We start from the raw sequence: 20118 nt of genomic DNA, 5'->3' as shown, positions 1-20118 counted from the left end.
TGCATTCTGCATCTAGGTCCTTTCATTACATCTCCTAAATAAGTCCTGCATTACCTCCGCTCGTCTGGACAGTTATAGGAATGGAACAGTGGGTGTGTCCGAATGGTGTAACTATAGAAACAAACAAACCAAGCTTTTTATATAACTGTATAACCCCAATGGTAATTTACTCTATTTCTACGGTTTAAGAAAGTATTTTCAGTTTCGCACCAAGCAGGATAGTGTTTCCTCTCTAGTTGTCATCCAACCCAGGCAGTACTGTAGTTCATTATGGACCATTAGATTGTTCCAGGGGTTAAATGCTAAGTAGAAATGCTAGCAGTGACTGCCAAAAGAGTTGCGCTGAGTGTATGTGCTGCCTGTGGATGCTGCCTAGGATTAGCCTAGCATTAGCACAAGCCTAGCATTAGCCTAGAGATAGCATTAGCCATAGCTGTTGAGTCACAGTACAGTAACAGTATATAACACATGGCATAGTGCTGACTGACTCATTAGCTTGACTGTACTGTATCAATGGCCTAGTTGTGTGAGGTTTACCTTCTCTGTTCCCTTGGGGCCATGCTCTTAATGATGGTCTTTGGTAAACAGAGAGAGGTTGGGCAGGGGCCAGGGCATTCAGCTCCTGCTGCTGCCAGGGCTCACTTCACCATCCTGGGGACAGGCACACGATGACAGACCCTTAATGACCCATGATGGATGGAGAACAAAGCCGAAGTGTATTCTCAAATCCCCCTCTTTCCTCCCTAGAAGAGATTGGGAATTCCTACTGTCTATGTCATGCTTGACTTTTACAGCAGTTGTTCGTTCCACTAAGGTGAAATCAAATTGAGGTCCAGGCAGAAGCTTACATGACTCATGCTTTCCGGTAATGTATATTTTCCCCAAATTTCCAAATTTTCCTATTACAACCATCAAGAGTTAAGGACTATAAGGTTCTATCTGCATTTTTGTCCAAATGGAATTATTGCCATAGCCTTGTTCTGTCCAATGTTCTCTACCTATATAGTACTCTAAATACCCCAATTCATGTTGTTAAGATCCAAAGAATACAAGATACTAATCACTGACACCATTCAAGCCAATGAGGGTTCGGAACTTTAAAGCCAATTATCTCAGAATCATATTTTTTGCAGATATAAACTTAAAGGGGATTTTTTTACTTTAAACTCGGACAAAACAGAGATGATAGTTCTAGGTCCCAAGAAATACAGAGATCTTCTGTTGGATCTGACAATTAATCTTGATGGTTGTACAGTCGTCTCAAATAAAACTGTGAAGGACCTCGGCGTTACTCTTGAACCCTGATCTCTGTTTTGACGAACATATCAAGAATATTTCAAGGACAGATTTTTAAAAAAAAATCTTCGTAACACTGAAAAAAATCATAAACTTTCTGTCAAAAGATTATGCAGAAACATGTATCCATGCTTTTATCACTTCTAGATTAGACTACGGCAATGCTCTACTTTCCAGCTACCCGGATAAAGCACTAAATTAACTTCAGTTATTGCTAAACACGGCTGATAGAATCTTGACTGGAACCTAAACATTTGAACATATTACTCTACTGCTAGCCTCTCTACTCTGGCTTCCTGTTAAGGCTAGGGCTGATTTCAAGGTTTTACTGCTAACCTACAAAGCATTACATGGTCCTGCTCCTACCTATTTTTCTGATTTGGTCCTGCCTGTACATACCTAAATCTATGCTACGGTCACAAGACGCAGGCCTCCTTACTGTCCCTGGAATTTCTAAGAAAACAGCTGGAGGCAGGGCTTTATAGAGCTCCATTTTTATGAAATGATCTGCCTATCCATGTAAAAGATGCAGACTAGGTCTCGACCTTTAAGTCTTTATTTAAGACTCATCTCTTCAGTAGGTCCTATGATTGAGAGTAGTCTGGCTCAGGAGTGTGAAGGTGAACGGAAAGGCATTGGAGCAACAAACTGCCCTTGCTGTCTCTGCCTGGCCGGTTCCCCTCTCTCCACTGGGATTCTCTGCCTCTAACCCTATTATGGGGGCTGAGTCACTGGCTTACTGGTGCTCTTCCATGCCATCCCTAGGAGGGGTGGGTCACTTGAGTGAGTTGAGTCACTGACGTGATCTTTCTGTCCGGATTGGCGCCCCCCTCGGGTTCGTGCCGGCAAGATCTTCGTGGGCTATACTCGGCCTTGTCTCAGGGTAGTAAGTTGGTGGTTGAAGATATCTCTCTATTGGTATGGGGGCTGTGCTTTGGCAAAGTGGGTGGGGTTATATCCTGCCTAGTTTGCCCTTTCGGGGGTATCGTCGGACGGGGCCACAGTGTCTCCCGACCCCACCTGTGTCCACCTCCAGTATTTATGCTGCAATGGTTTGTGTCGCGGGGCTAGGGTCAGTCTGTTATATCTAGAGCATTTTTCCTGTCTTATCCGGTGTCTTGTGTGAATTTAAGTATGCTCCCTTTAATTCTCTCTCTCTCTCTTTTTCTATCTTTCTCCTTCTCTCTCTCTTTCTCTCTGACGACCTAAGCCCAAGGAACATGCCTCAAGACTACCTGGCCTGATGACTCCTTGCTGTACCCAGTCCACCTGGTCGTGCTGCTGCTCCAGTTTCAACTGTTCTGCCTGCGGCTATGGAACCCTGACCTGTTCACCAGACGTGCTACCTTGTCCCTGACTTGCTGTTTTGGACTCTCTCTCTACCGCACCTGCTGTCTCTAACTCTGAATGATCGGCTATGAAAAGCTAACTGACATTTACTCCTGAGGTGCTGACCTGTTGCACCCTCTACAACCACTGTGATTATTATTATCTGACTCTGCTGGTCATCTATGAACATTTGAACATCTTGGCCGTGTTCTGTTATAATCTCCAACCGGCATAGCCAGAAGAGGACTGGCCACCCCTTAGAGCCTGGTTCCTCTCTAGGTTTCTTCCTAGGTTCAGATCTTTCTAGGGACTTTTTCCTACCCACTGTGCTTCTACATCTGCATTGCTTGCTGTTCGGGGTTTTAGGCTGGGTTTCTGTACAACACTTTGTTACATCGGCTGATGTAAAAAGGGCTTTATAAATACATTTGATTGATTGATAATCCCAAGCGCTCACATAATTTTGTCTTTATCTTCCATGAATTTGATTTACAGAAGTCCCTAACAGATTACTGGTCATGCATATACATTGTCAAACATTTAATATGTACACTGAGTAGACCAAACATTAGGAACACCTCCCTAATATTGAGTTGGGACCACCCTTTGCCCTCAGAACAGCCTCAATTCATCAGGGCATAGATTCTACAAGGTGTCGAAAGCGTTCCACAGGGATGCTGGCCCATGTTGACTCCAATGTATCCCACAGTTGTGTCAAGTTGGCTGGATGTCCTTTGGGTGGTGGACCATTCTTAATACACATGGGAAACTGTTGAGTGTGAAAACCCCATCAGCTTTGCAGTTCTTGACACAAACCTGTGCGCCTGCCAGCTACTACCATACTCCGTTCAAAGGCACTTACGTTTTTGGTCTTGCCCATTCAACCTCTGAATGGCACACATACACAATCCATGTCTCAAGGCTTAAAAATCTTAAAAATCCTTCTTTAACCTCCTCCCCTTCATCTGGATTTAACAAGTGACATCAATAAAGGAGATAGCTTTCACCTGGTCATGGAAAGAGCAGGTGTTCTTAATGTTTTGTATACTCAGTGTATGAATACTCACCTGTGTGCCCAGGGCAGCAAGTAACCACAAATCTGAATGACCCAAGTATGACTTTCTCCACTTTGTAATCAAATTAATGTATCGACAAAGTTATTCTTAGGGAAAATTGACATTCAGAGTAACCTGGCAAAAGAACATTAAGAAAAATCATTTAATTATATAATCTACATTCTTGTGGAAAAAAAGGTGCTATCTGGAACCTAAAAGGGTTCTCCGGCTGTCCCCATAGGATAACCCTTTTTGGTTCCAGGAAGAACCATTTTAGGTTCCATGTAGACCCTTTCCACAGAGGGTTCTAGATGACACCCAGGTTTCTACCTAGATCCAAAAAGGCTTCTCCTATGGGGACAGCCGACTAATCCTTTTGGAACCTTTTTTCTTTTTTGTGTAGGCTACCATATAGTGTAGGCTACCATATAGTGTAGGCTACCATATAGTGTAGGCTACCATATAGTGTAGGCTACCATATAGTGTAGGCTACCATATAGTGTAGGCTACCATATAAGGACATAAACATTTGTTTTACTTTAGCGTTATATATGTCTGTAAATTCCTAACCATGTCCATGACACCACTTACTTCTGCGTTCTGTTGTGTACTGTAGCACCACCACCTCGTCGTGTAGGTTGTCTGGTCATATCTGTCACACTGTGTTCACGCCGTGTTTAAAAACATTCTTTGCATTCTCAACAAGTCCGTAAAGTTTATAGCTCTTGAACATCTCAAAACCTCTACATCATGGTGTTGATGAATGGCTAGTTACAGCTGCACGGGACAGTTGTGGACAATGCATTCTGGCTGTTCGTGACAGAGGCTGCCTTTACACAGGCAGCCCAATTCTGATTTTTGTTTCACTGATTGGTCTTTTGACCAATCAGATTAGTTCTGAAAAAGATCTGTTGTGAAAAGATCTGATGTGATTTGTCAATGACCAATTAGTGGAAAATGATCAGAATTTGTCTGCCTGTGTAAACGCAGCCCTAATCACCCACAGTTTTGTACTCAAGTGAGCAAGCTTTGTCAGGACTGTTAATAAGTGTGAAATAGATGCTGAGGTGAAGGATCGGACAGTGAGGAGACAAACAGGATGTTCTGGTGCTCACCACTCAGAGGCTTTTATTTACAATATTAACAGGTGCAGGACAAATTGGCCAATATACGTTGTACAGAAAATAACAAACAGGACGTTGACAAAGACTTGAAAAAATCAAAGATATTCTCAGTAAAAACTATTCAGGCAACAACTATTTCCCGATAACAAAACTCAGGTATGGCTCTACTCTCGCCAACCTGATACCTGCCCAGCCTGATCTCTCCCAGGCAAAGGCAAATTGAGCACCTAAGTACTCTTTCCAGGAACTCCTTTCCGCAAGGAATGTTCCAACATGATAGCCCACAATACCTTTCTATCACAAATGCATAATTTCACATGGACATCCCAACATATCATAAACAACGGTTTTCCATAATTTCACATGGACACATTGGGGGTTCTACTAAGATAACACATGGAATTGTTTTAAGATGGTCATACCAAGGATCATTTAGATATTTGATTTAGAACTTTAGGTCCCTTGTAGCTATAAAAAACAAGCATTATTTGATAAAAATATTGAATTTAAGCTTTACTACTTGTTGGCGATACATTGCAGTGACAATTAATAAAGAGTCTTTCTCAAACCAATCATTTGTTTCTGTGTCATTGTCTAGAAGTCACAGACAATAAGGCAATGGCAAATACTCAGCACCTTCATACTTCACACTAAATTCAGTCACCTCATACTTGGATCTTGTCACAGAAAATCCTACTTCAGTGAACCTATGGGCCCTGGTATTTCTAGTGGAAAACCTGGAACTGTAGGCTACACGAGGTTCAAACCCTGCATCTTGGGGGAAGAGGGAAGGGGACAGTACAGTTGCAGTGGGGTGGAATGTTCTCTTAGTTGAGGATGGAGTGTCCTATATAGCAGAGCTGGGTCTGCAGCTGCTGTCCAGGCAAGAGCCATGCACCCTGCCGGGACGCTGTCTGCCACAGTTACAGTATATTACATAGGAATGTTACACTGTACTCTGTCGTTGAATGACCAGACTAGCCCACTTGTCCATGCTGTCCCCATTCTGTCAGGTATAAAGTTACTGTAATGGCTTACACTTGTGGGAATCGGCCTATAAGGATCGGGAGAAATGAAAATGTTTCTTACAGAAGAAAGATGGAAAGCGTATGCATAACCATAGTAGCAATTCAAAATGAACAGTTTGGAGATTGAGAACATTATCAGACTAAAAGGCGAGGACAAAACAGTCAATCTGACACAAGACTGAATTGAAACATTACAGTGTTGACGTTATGTGCATTTTACATTTACTGCACCTTTCCCCGCATTTGTTGATAAGGAAATCTGAAAAAAACTGTGGACACATTCAGTAACATGATAAGAATATTCATGGGACATTTGGGGTAGGCACAACATAAGACAAAAAAAAGGAGAAAGACAAGTGTTTGAGTGAGAGGACTAACTGGTTTCTTTCCCCAGATGGCCACACACCTCTCCAAAGTAATGCACTTTTATGACTCAAACAGTCTTTACCTATAAGGTGCTTTTTTTCAGCTCTCCTAGCTGCTGTTGAGGAACTAGAGCAAGCATTGCCCTGTATTCCCAGCATCACACAATTATTGTTGTTTACACATTCCAAAAAAGGTCCATTATGAATCTAAATCTGGTCAGACGGGCATCATTTGAAAGCGTGCACTACTGCCAACATGACTAAGTTATAAAATGCAGTGGCTGTCTTTTTTGTTGTTGAGTGCTCCAACTCCTTTTTATCTTGAATGAGTCCTCTAGGAAGTTTTTCTTGGTAAGCCATTCGTACGATCTTACTGTGGAAACAAGAAAATTCAGAGAAGCAGATTGTAATTTTGGTGTGCATAGAATAGTCACGAGTGCATTCGGATGCTTGTTCCACGCCAAATTTCTTCACAACTGTCACGCCTTGGTCTTAGTATTTTGTGTTTTCTTTAATTATTTGTTCAGGCCAGGGTGTGACATGGGTTTATTGTATTGTCGTATTGGGTTTTTTGTAGGCATTGGGATTGTGGTTGATTAGGGGTGTGTCTAGTATAGGCTTGGCTGCCTGAGGCGGTTCTCAATCAGAGTCAGGTGATTCTTGTTGTCTCTGATGGGGAACCGTATTTAGGTAGCCTGGGTTTCACTTTGTATTTCGTGGGTGATTGTTCCTGTCTCTGTGTAGTTTCACCAGATAGGCTGTAATTAGGTTTCACGTTCCGTTTGTTGTTTTTGTATTTGTATAAGTATTTTTCATGTATCGCGATCTCTTCATTAAATACATGAGTAACCACCACGCTGCATTTCGGTCCGACTCTCTTTCGACAAACGAAGAACGCCGTTACAACAACATGACAAACAGGCTCATATATATTTTTTAATTATTATACAAAATTATCAACATCTTACAACTACATCAAACATGTCTAACAAAAACAAAACACAGGTATAAACAAGAAAATACTAAATACATACAAACAATATATAAAAAAAAAAATATGAAAGTACAATTGCATTCACTGAAAAAAATGGCATTATAATGATTCAGTAAGATGTTATTCTTTGTTATTCACTATGGATAATATCTGAACAAGATTCAATCAAAAATATTTGTCATTTTTGTTTGTGTATAAAGTATTTGGCAACAAGAATTTTTAAAAATCACTATCATTTCAATGGTCTTTATATCATTGCAATAGTAACATATTATATCCTTCTTGTTAAAAACATGGGTAGTGTTCATAATGGTAAATAAGTATTCAGCAAGGTTTTCCCAAACATCTATCACAGATTAACATTCGTTGAACAAGTGAGTAAGATTTTCACCTTTTTCGCAGAAAACGCAGATATCATCAATAGATGTAGAAACAAGCTCATTCTGTTCAGAACAACCCAGGGTTTGACGTCATGTCATCTTGTAACTGTACATCAAGCTTAGTGATCATAACCGTTGACACTGTATAAGACATGAGTTTTATGATATGGAAGTGTGAAGTACACATTTGGACGAACTGGTATATGACATCAAAGTGGTATATTTATTATAATCCTAATCACCTCGTCTTTCAAAATACACAGAGTCCTCTTTATTTACAGCATCTCCCTCACTCAGACAACAAAAAGATGTTGCACAATTATTTTTTTTGCGTGCGGTGTTCAAATTCAGAACCGCTGTCAGTCAAAACCAATACTGAACCGTGAAGTGGAGACCTTGATCTCTGACGTCATGTATACCATGTTACTGTACAGCGACTGCGTCCAATTTAAACGCTTATCAGTGTCCAAATCTGCTATTTTGAACCCGTAACGTGGACACTCCTTCAAATTAGTGGATTTGGCAATTTCAGACACCCGTTGCTGACAGGTGTATAAAATCAAGCACACAGTCATGCTATATGCATAAACAAACACTGGCAGTAGAACGGTCTTACTGAATAGCTCAATGACTTTCAATGTGACACCATCATAGGATGCCACCTTTCCAGTCAGTTCGTCAAATTTCAGCCCTGCTAGAGATGCCCCTGTCAACGGTAAGTGCTGTGATTGTGAAGTGGAAACTTCTAGGAGCAACAACGACTCAACCGCAAAGTTGTAGGCCACACAAACTCACAGAACGGGACTGCCGAGTGCAGAAGTGTGTAAAAATCATCTGTCCTCGGTCGCAACACTCACTACCGAGTTGCAAACTGACTCTGGAAGCATCGTCAGCACAAAAACTGTTTGTCTGGAGCTTCATGAAGTGGATTTCCATAGGAGAGCATCCGCACACAACCCTAAGATCACCATGTGCAATGCCAAACGTTGGCTGGAGTGGTGTAAAGCTCGCTGCCATTGGACTCTGGAGCAGTGGAAACGAGTGATGAATCACGCTTCACCATCTGGCAGTCCGACGGATGAATCGGGGTTTGGCGGTTGCCAGGAGAATGCTACCTGCCCCAATGCATAGTGCCAACTGTAAAGTTTGGTGGACGAGGAATAATGTTATTGGGCTATTTTTCATGGTTTGGGCTAAGCCCCTTAGTTCCAGTGAAGGGAAATCTTAACGCTACAGAATACAATGACATTGGGTTCGATTCCCGGGACCACCCATACGTAGAATGTATGCACACATGACTGTAAGTCGCTTTGGATAAAAGCGTCAGCTAAATGGCATATATTATTATTATTATATTACATTCTAGACCATTTTGTGCTTCCAACTTTGTGGCAAGAGTTTGGAGAAACTCCTTTCCTGTTTCAGCTTGACAATGCCCACTTTCGCAAACAGAGGTCCATACAGAAATGGTTAGTCGAGATTGGTGTGAAAGAACTTGACTGGCCTGTACAGAGCCCTGACCTCAATCCCATCAACCACCTTTGGAACGCCGACTGTGAGCCAGGCCTAATCGCCCAACATCAACGGCCGACCTCACTAATGCTTGTGGCTGAATGGAAGCAAGTCCCTGCAGTAATGTTCCAACATCTAGTGGAAAGCCTTCCAAGAAGAGTGGAGGCTGTTATAGCAGCAAAAGAGGGACCAACTCCATATTAATGCCCATGATTTTGGAATGAGATGTTTGAACAAGCAGGTGTCCACATACTCTTGGTCATGTAGTGCATGTTTAGAAGGTCCAATATACCAGATTCTGAACAGGGAGAAGTTCTGGTGGCCACCTTCTTGCCCTGATCACCTCTGATAAGCCCCCCTTCACATCCTCAGAATAGCACCCAGAAAGAGGGTCCACCATAACCCCTTTCTCTTTGCTTTCACCCTTTGACGCAAGCATCCGAATCATCCGGCCCTCCTGTAAAATAAAACAGCGTATAAATAGGGGATACCAAGAAGGATCCGAATACATTTGGATCCGGTTCAGTTCAGGGAGAGGATGGGAGGAGGAGGGTAGTATTCTGCCTCCTTTAGCTGGTTGGCGCGAGGCCCCAATGACTGTGGTCAGGTTTGAAGGGTATGAGCCTGCATTCCAGTGCCTCTCCTGCCGTCACGAATTCACCACAAGGCCCGATGCAGCATTTCAGCTCTTAATGGTGGATTAAGATGTAAAAAAAAACACCCGATTGGTCCGCTGGCTGTAGGGACTGGTGTTATCACCTGGCGTTATCACTAGGCAGAACAGGACAGAAGCCCTGGAGACAAGCTTCATACAGCACCTGGAACAGGCCCAAAAACTAGGCACTAGATGGGTGGTACAATAACTACATTACAGAAGACTTTAAAAAGTACGTATGATCACGATAGTCATAAGTAAGCATTAATGCACAAGACTGTGCATTGTCAGGGAATAACTACACCTCCAGTAGTGTGAGAACGCACACGGGCCGAAGGAGTTCACCCTGGAGGAGTTTAGATGGAGTGCTAGAGAGTCTACGAACACAATGTCCTGGTCGATCCATGTTCCACGGCTATATTCAAGGTCTAATTAGCGGTGATGATGAGCTAGCTCTTGAACGCCAGTCCAGCTAAAAGAGCCCTGCTAGAGACTTGAGGGAGTGCTGCACTGCAGTCCCAGGAATGTCAGGGAATTCCTGTCTTTTAACGCTGTCACTTTGAAGCGAACGCATTCGCACCTGTAGCCAATGTTTACGCTTACCATAACATGACCGGCTGGACCGGAGGCGGGATGCTGGACAGTTGGCCGGTCAGCAAGAAGAATGACATTGTAACTAGGGACACCTTGTTACAATGACAGCTATTTTAAAAAGGTTTCTTGAAATGTTTTTTCTTCCCCTTGAAAAATCTGCGAGAAGGAAGTGCTGTCTCCACACTTTTAGAAAAAACAAAACTAGATGCTGCAGATGTTTTTGATAGATTTATTAAAATGTACAAACAAGAGAAACAGGTGTTCTAGACAGAGCATTATGTATGGAAACGTCTTCTGGACAACTTAGCTTTTTACATTTTATTTGTGTCAAGATTTCAGACTTGATGCATGAAAATAGGATGTTTAATTTCACACACTACATTGGGATGTTTGTGAATGAGTGTGTAGAAAGAGGAGAAACTATCCTGTAAAGGAAACAGTTTGGAGTTCTCTCCTGTATCCCACCTCTCCCAGCTGTTTCTTTCCTATCCGTCATAGCTAGGCTATATCACAGTATCACTTTCATTTCCCCTGGATCACGAACCAACACTGCTATCTTCTTGGCTTGGACTGTCTCTAGCCCTGTCCTCCCTTTCCTCTCCTTTTAGTTGTTGTGTTTTACTACGTGTAAATTATAGCATATCTGCTGCTATTAGCATCATCCAGAGCAATCCACCCATAAGCCTTTTAGGATGTCGTCTTGGATGGAGATGCAGTGGATTGGCTTGATAGCCTGGTTTCTAATTCATGAGGTTATTAACAGGTGGCCTCGCAATAGCAGGGTCCAGTTCACTGTATGTTGGGGACCAGGGCTGCATTTAGCAGGGCTCAACATTGTGAAACGTTCAGAAATATATTTTGCAGAATAGACATGCCTCTGTGAGATGCGGAATCAGGAATCATGTCAGCTCTAATCAGGACATTTCTATCTAAAGGGTTTCCACAACGTTTGGCTCCTGAACGAGGCCTAGATGACACGAGGGGAAGTTGAAGAACATGAATAAAACACAAGCTTCACGCTGAGTAGTATTTAGATCGCCCAATAACAGACATATTGTGACACATTCACTACATTTATCTAGCTACTTACATCAAAAACAGCCAAAAAGGATGTAACCAAATCCATGCCAAAAAAATGTACAAAACATGATGATGGAAGTATTGCTGTTTTTTTTCAAAAAGACAAATGAATTGACAATATAGCTTGAGGGGGAATGTGAAAAATCTGCATAAAGATTTGAAACTGATCTCCCTAAAAATGTATCTTGGAAACAGAGATGTTAACAATTTTAAGTTCATACATGACCTCATATTTCATATGACTTCATATGAGTTTATGTAAATAAATAAGGCAGCTTTCTAGAATGCCCTTCAAGCCAATCAGAAATCAGTATTCAACAATGCCATGGTATAAATCCTAAGGAAATCAGAATGACAACATGAACACATTCTGACACTGCTACTCTTCCCTAAAGACATACATTCCTATCTATACTATATACACACACACAAGAGACATGGACCCTGTGATGCAGGGCATATGTTTAGAATTTAAATGAATCAATCAAAATTAGGCTTATTAACTTCGAAGGCATACGATAACAAAAATACAGTATAATAAAAGTAACAGAATATAAACATAGCGTTTGTGAAATTTAACTTAGCATTTCCATTCCTGAGATATAAAAGACAACAATAGTTATATTGTTTATAGACAGAGAAAACATCAACTTAATCAACTAGCCTATATAATAAGAATTGAAAGAAATACTTTGTTTTCAGGCGTTTCCGATGACTTGACCTTTTACTTCACGTTTTTTCTTCAGTCTAAAGAACACAAAGAAAACAACGTGGAAGTCAGCATGAAGTCAGTGGGTCAAATGATTCATTTGGTTGTGCAGAACAGTTATTCATCCGAAAAGCACTTAGCTTCAACCTTTGCTAATCCTGCTTTGTAATTGATGGGAGCGTCACATTGGGGAGATCAAACTGGGCTACCTTTCAGGGCTCTTTCTCCTCAGTTTTCTCCATCTATATTTCTACCTGGCTGAATTTTCATGGATAGTTGTGTCCTTAGTCATTCTGTGACACCACTGTCCTGGCTCTCGTCACCTGTAATCCCCTGCCGTGCCTTCTGCTTTGACCATGTTTACGTGGCCTTTGACCTTTGACACCTGTGCTGAAACATCTGTTTGCGGGACAGGATACCGGACATGGGAAAAACAAAAAAAACTCTATTGAATTGATTTATGATGACCCTTTTATGTATTCTTCGAACCGGTGTATGCCCCCTAGGTGTGAAGACCGTGGAGTTGAGGTGGTTCAACTCCTTAAAAAGACATTGATGACTAAGACTAGATTAACTTTTAGATTGACAAAAAGCTGAGTGTACAGATTTCATACATAAAACTCAAATACGAAATACGAATTGAAGGCAGCTCACAGGTGTTCATTGGATATGGATGGTGTGCAGTCTATAGTACATGACCAAATCAATGAAAACCGACCATGCTGTAGGAGTGACTCATCCTCACAGCTCTTATATCCTGCCGTTGCACTTTCAAATGTGACCCCCCGGTAATCTCAAATGCATGCAATAAAAAGGAGACCAGGTAACAGAGAACAGCTTTATGTGATTACTAAGAGGCTGATTGCATATTGCAGGACAGGTGAGCTCTCGCACAGCTCTGTAAAGTGGCTGGGCTAAACTGAGCTAAAGTTGAGCCATATAGGAACAGATAGGCATCTGTGTGGAGAGAACCCCCAGTTAGGCAGTTACTATAGTGAAGGAGAAACCTAGTCACTGAAAGGCTTGACATTCCACTGGGGATTTAGTGACTCTGGGGGAAATGCTACTAAGGCTAACCTGAGTCCAGCGAGAGACTACCACCTCCTCAATCTGGTCTCTGAACAAGAGCTCAAATGCTGGGTTACAAAAGTAGTGATTACAATTGATTAGATTGCTCACATTGTAGTAAGGCCTAGGAGTCAAGTGTTTGAACTGTAGCGGAGGTAAGTTTCCACCTATCATTTTGTTTGTCTCATTACCTACAACCTGCATAAACCTGTTTACTACCTTAAACTTTACCCCCCTCTAAAAACACCAGGTGGAAATCCTTTCTGTCCTAAACTGACTATATACCTGTTTTTTTCATTGCTTTATGACATCACAGAGGGAAAGTTTCAAACATGACAATTTATCACCGCTCTTTCCATCTCCTCTGGGCTTTTACAGCGTGCAGTAAAGCAGATCTGGCCTTTTGGAAACGTACACTCGTCATCACAACGGTCTCCTCTAAACTACCTGTTCCACGCAGTCAATATTCCTACACTGCATGGTAGAATACAATAGAACTGTAATTGTCCATTTTGTCAGAAGACGTTTCCATAAAGACATTTTTGGAAACACTTTGAATGAAAGAGCAATGCATGTGTCTAAGCTAATTACCTACCTATTAGTATGGGCATGTAAAAACAGCTAAATAACCAATGAGAGAAAATAACTAGGGACACAAAACCTGTTTGATCTGACAGATTAACAACTGAAAGGTTAAGTACTGAAAAGTTGAATAGCTAATCGTAATATCTTTTAGGTCAAAGCAATGCAGCGATTCACTAAATATTTAGTATGCAGTTGTTAATATCAATGGGAAAGCTTGCTGAGGAAGAACACGACCGCAAGATCATTTAAAGGTACAGTGTTTCTAATAGGTTTATGTGTAATATAAACATAGTGCATTACATTAACAACAACAAAAGCCAAATTCATCATAGTCATGAATATGCACAGCCCTGCGTCAACTCGCATGACTATTTCTCAACTAGTAACATTTCACTATCAAACATCCCCATTTTAAAACCACCATAAACACACATCAAAATGTAGCAATAGTGGCCGCAGTGTAACATACCTAAAGCGTTCATTTAAAGTAAACTGTTCTTACACCTGGAGAGTGGGGAGAAAAGTCCCCCAACTGAGATGACTAACACACTGAAAGACACAGGCATATTAAGCCGTGGTGTGACTCGTCAGTTTGGGCCTGAGGAAGGAATGTTGGGGGTGGGAGCTGATGCTTGAGGCGATACCAGCAGGTGAATGTCCATCTTTCACCAAGTCTCTGATCACAGTAGGCTCAGAGGCCCGGAGAGTAGGTTCGACCCAGGAGGAGTGGACAGGAATGCTAAAACAACCAATTTTGTTGGATGGGGACACAGGCTGAAAATACAACAAGCAGAGGATGGTGACAGGTCTATCCCTTACATACTATTGAAGTCACAGACAGTATTGCATTATGGAGATGGACACTTAGCTGTATTATGGCTGCTGCTCCTTCCAAACAGTGTGCCTCCAGGACACAATCTGACCACATGGGGACTGTCAATGAGATCAGAACGATGACTGGTTTGGTACTATGACGTCAGTCCATCCAGAGATAGTATGATAGTTGGAAATACCATATTCTCTCTTGACTGATGTAGAGATTTGGTTATGGCTCATGAGAATAGAAATACCATGTCAGGAACTAAGACTAAATCCATCCACAGTACTTATTGCTTTGTACATAGAAAGGTGACAGTATTTGTGAATGAGTGTGGAGAAGGCATCACCAGGGCCCAGTTATCTATCTGGATTTAGCCTATCGGATAGGATGAACTGCATAGAAATAGAATGAATAGAACAGAGTAATTATTGACTTGAATTGGGAACACCCGTTCTATTAATTTAAATAGTATCAGATTGCCAAAATCCGGGTAGATAACTTTTGAAAAACTGAGCCCAGGGGCTCTAGAGGAGCTGAAAGGATCGGCCACTTCCCTAATCCGGCATTTGGCAGGCGGACTCAATTCCCCGGAGATTATCTGGATAATCCTGCCCCAGGGGAATTCTGTTCAGTAAACAAAGCCTAACATTAGTTCTGCTGACTACTAGAGACGTTCGACTAACTGCACCTCCCAACTCCCCACAAATTATTTTCTGAACTCTTAGTAGGTACTCGGAGCACTGACTGTTTATAAAACAACTGGAAGTGACAGATGGTGTTGGTCAGATGAACTGTAAGGGTTTTGTTCAATGACTGGATTATTGTCCTTCATTGTTAGTCTAGGATACCGGATTTCAACTAGAGTATAGGTACAGATGTAGGATCTTAATTTGATCACCCTGTTGCAGGATAACTTTCCTGCAATGCAGGACATTTAAAACTCGTGGACTATTTGAGGTTCAAAAAGGCTAAGTAATTCCATGATGAAATTTCAGACTTGATTTTCCCTTATGAAATATGTAATTACCCCTACAAAAATGTAGATGAATTATAATCCACATTTCCTGTTGCAAACTGTCTCAAATTAAGATCCTACATCTGCAATAGACTGCCCTTTGGCCTGGTCTCCTTTGTAAAGCTCAATGGAACATCCAGATGCAATAATAGAATAAAGTAGTAGCCTCTATCTCTAGGAATAGTGTCTGGGCAAAGTGGGCATCACATCATAGCATGCTACCAGATCACACACACAATGCAATGAAGATAGGTGCTATTCGGAAAACCCTGTGTCGAACAACGGGACACTATTTAGAGAGCTATGGAACCTGGGTGACCTCTGACAAGCTATGCTACCAAGGTGTAAATATAATTTCCATGTAGCATATCAAACTTATAGCCATATTATTTTATTGCCATTGCCTTTCTATCGTCTGCTTTCCTTTGTTGACAGACCGGTATTATTATTATTATTATTTAACTCCTAAAGCGAAGTCAATAATGGTGTGTCTTACAGCACTTGGCAACCAGCGGTCTGCTAGCATGGCGGGAATACAAGAGAGAGAAGGGAAAATGTGACAGCTACGGTGGAACTCTTTGGAAGAGTCTAAAATATAAACACTCAAAAAAGGTCAGAGATCACCGTTCTCTGACATCCATCAATAATGGGTTAGGTAGAGGGTATGGTGAACAGTGAAATTGTAAATGTGAGCTCTTAAGAATTATTTTCCTTTACCCGGCTGTGTGTGTGTGTGTGTGTGTGTGTGTGTGTGTGTGTGTGTGTGTGTGTGTGTGTGTGTGGCATCTGTATGTTTATAGGTGCAATATGCAGAAATTGCTCTGCCATTTCCTGGTTGCTAAAATTCTAATAGTTTGCCTAATTTTAGTTTATGTGACCAAACAGGCAATGTATAGTGTAGAGAAACAATGTACCATCTAAACCGCTGTGAAATATCTTATGAAAATACCAAACAATATGTTGCTGTTTGAAGATGGTGTATGAAACAGAAAGTAAAATTCGCAACTACAAAAGGTAAGAACGGGAGTATGGAAATAATGCACCTAGAACATATCTACCACTTCTTAGAGTTGAGAATGACACATGTCTATGTGAATTTTGTTGGGTCCCCCAAACAGTTACATATTGCAGCTTTAAGTGTGTGCAGGTCTAGACGTTCCATGAGGACAATTCCCTCTAGGTCAACCTCTGCATGGACATGTCTCAGTGACCACTAAAGAATGTGGGTGTGTCTCCTAGGACACAGGGAGTACATCACTCTCCTCCTTGTGGTCAGCGTATACCCTTTAATTAGGTTGCGCTGACCTCTGACCTTTTCACTTAGCTCCCACCGCAAAGGGTCACTGAAGGTTAAGGAACCCAAGCAGGAAGTTGGACCGACCCCACCTAGCGGTTTTGTGATGTGGAGACAAGTTCAGGAAGTGAACACGTGAGATGTGTGTGGTATTATACAAACTAGATCTGACTGATCTCTGGACCAGATAGCAGTGGTAAATGCACTGCCGATGTCTATGTCTTAATCATACTCCCTTGTATTCTACAGAAAGCTAATGAACAAGGCTAATCAGCTTACTACGCAACAAGAGTTTGATAGCAACGGAAGGCTATATTTTAGTCGACTATATGAGTTTGGTGTAAGTATATGATAAAACAGCTAAACTATAATTCAAACACAGCGAGAGAGAGAGAGAGAGTGAGAGAGAGAGAGACAGTGGTTGGAGAAGGAGGACTTGTATATACTTAGGGTTGTTACAGCAAACAACTGCCACTAAATCAACTGGCTGAACTAGCAAATGTCTTTTTCACTCAGTTATTGGATTTTTCACAAGATGAATTTGACACCCAGGTTGCTCTGACCTCTGCCACAGAAAGAGATAGTGTTTCAATAGCGAGCAGCTAGCTAGCTACATTAGCTACATTCCACCCACACCAGCAGCTGTGTACTGTACTGTGAGGCAGGGCTGCCTCCAAACGTTTAAATATAGTAATGGTTAAATATACTAATGGTTTCACTAAGTGTTGGTAAAAAAAAACATTTAAAAAATATTTAACATTTTTAAAAAACTGGAAAAGGGCAAAGGGCTACGACCAGGTTATGACAGATGCAAAGCTAACAGGAAGCCTTGGGTGAGCCAAATGTATATAATAGATTAATTAGCACCTGTAAGTGGCCCTCTTGTAAATGTACCCTCTTGCATTCTAAACACATTTAGATCGTCTGAAACACGCCTGACCACTAAAGCCAAAGGAAAAGACAGCTGAGTTGTAGGAAGTGTTTCTGTTTTACAGCCTACCAACCAAAAGTGAATATACTCCCATGTGGAATATTTATTTATTTATTTAACCTTTATTAAACTAGGCAAGTCAGTTAGGAACACATTCTTATTTACAGTGATGGCCTACCAGAAGGCACAAGTCCTCCTGTGGGGACAAGGGCTGGGATAAAAAAATGTAAAATAAATATAAGACAAAACACACATCACGACAAGAGAGAAAACACAGCACTACATAAAGAGAAACCTAAGACAACAACACAGCATGGTAGCAACACAACATGGAAGCAGCACAAAACATGGTACAAACATTATTGGCGCAGACAACAGCACAAAGGCTAAGAAGGTAGAGACAACAATACATCACACAAAGCAGCCACAACTGTCAGTAAGAGTGTCAAAGATTGAATAAACAGTGGATTCGAAAGCATTCAGAACACTTAGCTTTTTCCACATTTGTTACGTTACAGCCTTATTCTAAAATGGATTGCATTTTTCCCCCTCATCAATCTACACACAATACCCCATAATGACAAAGCGAAAACAGGTTTTAGAAATGTATTAGGAAAATAATTTATTTACATAAGTATTCAGACCCTTTTCTATGAGACTCAAAACTTTGCTCAGGTGCATCCTGTTTCCATTGATCATCCTTGAGATATTTCTACAACTTAATTTGAGTCTACCTATTGTAAGCTTAATTGATTGGACATGTTTTGGACACCTGTCTATGTAAGGTCCCACAGTTGGCAGTGCACGTCAGAGCAAAAACAAAGCCATGAGGTAGAAGGAATTGTCCGTAGAGCTCTGAGACAGGATTGTGTCGAGGCAGAGATCTGGGGAAGGGAACCACCAAGACTCTTCCTAGAGCTGGCCACCTGGCCAAACAGAGCAATCGGGGGAGAAGGGCCTTGTTTAGGGAGGTGGCCAATAACCCGATGGTAACTCTGAACTCCAGAGTTCCTCTATGGAGATGGGAGAAACTTCCAAAAGGACAACCATCTCTGCAGCACTTCACCAATCAGGCCTTTATGGTAGAGTGGCCAGAAGGAAGCCACTCCTCAGTAAAAGGCACATACATGTCACTTGGAATTTGCCAAAAGGCACTTAAAGGACTCTCAGACCATGAGAAACAAGATTCTATGATTTGATTGAACTCTTTGGCCTGAATGCCAAGCGTCACGTCTGGAAGAAACTGGCACCATCCCTACGGTGAAGCATGGTGGTGGCAGCATCATGCTGTAGAGATGTTTATCAGCAGCATGACTGTGAGACTAGTCAGGATCGAGGGAAAGATGAACGAAGCAAATAACAGAGAGGTCCTTGATGAAAACCTGCACCAGAGCGCTCAGGACCTCAGAATGGGGGCGAAGGTTCACCGTCACTTTTTTGGTTACTACATGATTCCATATGTATTATTTAATAGTTTAGATGTCTTCACTATTATTCTACAATGTATAAGATAGTAAAAATAAAGAAAAATCATTGAATGAGTAGGTGTGTCTGGTCCTGTATATGTCAATAGATCCACTGCTAGACCCGCTACAATCCGGCCTGGATCAGCACTACAAATAGAGGCAAACAAACAAGGTGTGAGGATTTACAGAGAAATCAACCATCTGTGATGGATGCAGCACAGCAACGTCAAACAGTGGAGGCTGCTGAGGGGAGGACGGCACAAAAATAATGGCTAGAATGGAGTCTTTGGAATGGTACCGAACACGTGGTTTCCATGAGCCTCCAGTGACTTCAATGTAGGAGGGGACCCAGGCCAGTGTGTGTGTGTGTGTGTGTGTGTGTGTGTGTGTGTGTGTGTGTGTGTGTGTGAGAGAGAGAGTGTTTGCGGAGCCCAGCCAGCATAGGGCATGTCTGAAGGCCTTTAACTCATTATCTGAGCATCAAAGGGAACCTTTACTCTGCATCTCTCAACACACTGGCTGAGTATAACCACAGAGACAGGGAGGCAATTCAAGACCTTCTGTGTTGCGCTGGTTTAAATAAGTAGGGCACGAGGGATTAAAAAGGGGGGTACGAAATGTTGAGGGTAATGGCTTTACAAAATGAGATGTGGGGTGTCATTTGACAGTGTTGTGTGAGAAACAATGACTATGAAGATGCTCATTATGTGGTCTTTCAGTCAGTAATGGAATTTAGGGATTACAAGTTGATATCAGGTCAGGATTTCATGTCAAACCAGATGCATGCATTTCATGATCAAAGATATGTGTTTTGAACA

General features: G+C 41.7%; 1 protein-coding gene across 2 annotated transcripts in view; it reads right to left on the bottom strand.

The window, feature by feature from the left end:
* Nucleotides 1–10547: 10547 nt before the first annotated feature.
* LOC118361874 (rho GTPase-activating protein gacJ-like) overlaps nucleotides 10548–20118 on the bottom strand; it is a 35043-nt gene continuing 25472 nt past the window's right edge. For both annotated transcript variants that reach the window (XM_052464778.1, XM_052464777.1), the window contains exon 10: nucleotides 10548–12159. The gene's annotated coding sequence lies outside the window, so the exon portion shown is untranslated. The remainder of the gene's footprint in view (nucleotides 12160–20118) is intronic.

The sequence above is a fragment of the Oncorhynchus keta genome, chromosome 16 (assembly GCF_023373465.1).
Source record: "Oncorhynchus keta strain PuntledgeMale-10-30-2019 chromosome 16, Oket_V2, whole genome shotgun sequence".
NCBI classification, from domain to species: domain Eukaryota; kingdom Metazoa; phylum Chordata; class Actinopteri; order Salmoniformes; family Salmonidae; genus Oncorhynchus; species Oncorhynchus keta.
This window is presented reverse-complemented; position numbering and strand designations above follow the sequence as displayed.